The sequence below is a fragment of the Vombatus ursinus genome, unplaced genomic scaffold (assembly GCF_900497805.2).
Source record: "Vombatus ursinus unplaced genomic scaffold, bare-nosed wombat genome assembly UNPS02009835.1, whole genome shotgun sequence".
NCBI lineage: Eukaryota > Metazoa > Chordata > Mammalia > Diprotodontia > Vombatidae > Vombatus > Vombatus ursinus.
Window position 1 is genome coordinate 15,681,875 of NW_020949613.1, and position 1,502 is coordinate 15,683,376.

The window sequence follows — 1,502 nt, forward strand, 5'->3', positions numbered from 1 at the left end:
AGGTAGTTTACAAATATTATCTCATTTTATTCTCAAAACAATCCTGGGAGGTAGGAGTTATTATCTCCATTTTACATGTAAGGAATCTGAAGTTAAGAGTAGTAGAGTGATTTGCCCAGGGTTGCACAGCCAGTTGTGTCTGATTCCAGATGTTACACATTTCTTCCTAACTTCAGGTCCAGCACTATATCCATAGTTTAAGTTGTACTGACATTAAGTAATATTATAAATCACATTATAAAATGGATAGTAAAGAAATCATATATGTGGCTTTTGAAATATGCACTGTTCTCAAATTTAGCAATCTTTCCAACCTCTTCTCCATTGTCTACTGTTATATGCACCAGTGTTTAGAAAATAAGCACTTCTGAATATGATTTCATGAAAATCAAACCAAATGGCAAATAGAATGGAAGGGTATAATGTATTTAGTTTCATTTACGTCATTTATTTGATTTGATTTAGAACTACTCAGATATTTTAGGCCCCAGTCATTTGGGGTAGCATTTATTATTATAGTTTCATTAAAAGAAGCTCTTAGTAACAGACATCTTACAATGTTTTTCAGAGTATCATAGATTTAAACCTGGAGGGGACCTCATATGACATTCAGCAGAAACCTTTAGCTTTGTAGGTGGATAAATAGAAGTCCAGGTTGGTTAAGTGACTTGCTCAGGGTTTTGTAGCTACTAAATGCCTGAGGCATGATTAGAACTGTTATTCTTGACTCCAAGTCCAACACTCCATCTGCTGTACCACTTAGACATTTTGGTATTCAAGCTAACATAGAAATTTCTTACTATGGATTGTATTTTGTTACCTGGTCATTGTGAGATTTGTTCTAAAAGGTTACACATAAGATCATAGGCCTAGATGTGAAAGAGACCTCCTAAGCTATTTAATATAATCTCGCATTTTCTCAATGTGTGAACTTAGAGGTGAAATAGAGGTGAAATAATTTGCCTAACATTGCACAAGTATTAAGTGGCAGAGACATATATTGTCGACTCAATATTGAGTTTACAGCTGCTAGCAATAATGACAGAGGACTCAGAATATGGCTTCCAGGTACAAAAAGGAGAGTTGTGAGAATTTTATGGTGATTGGCAAAGAGTGCTTATTCTTTGTCTTTATGTCACAACAAAGGAAATTCTATCAATTGTTAAAATGAAGGGTGCTCTTCCTTCTAGAAAAGAAGCAACATCCCAAGGAGTATCTCTAGATTCTGTAGCACTCTTTATAAAGGATAATGAAGTATTCCTTAGAATAAATAAAATAGAATGGAGGCTTCAAAAATATAGATAAAACATCAATAAAGGACTTATTATTTATCAGACATTGTGATAAACATTAGGGATTCAAGTAAACATGCAAGCCAACTTATGCCCTCTAAAAGTATTCATTCTAGAGGGGATAGACATTATGTAAAAGAGGGCTGGAATGTGGAGAAGGACCATGGGGAGGGACTTGGTAAGGAAATTTGGGAAATAGCATGGGGACCT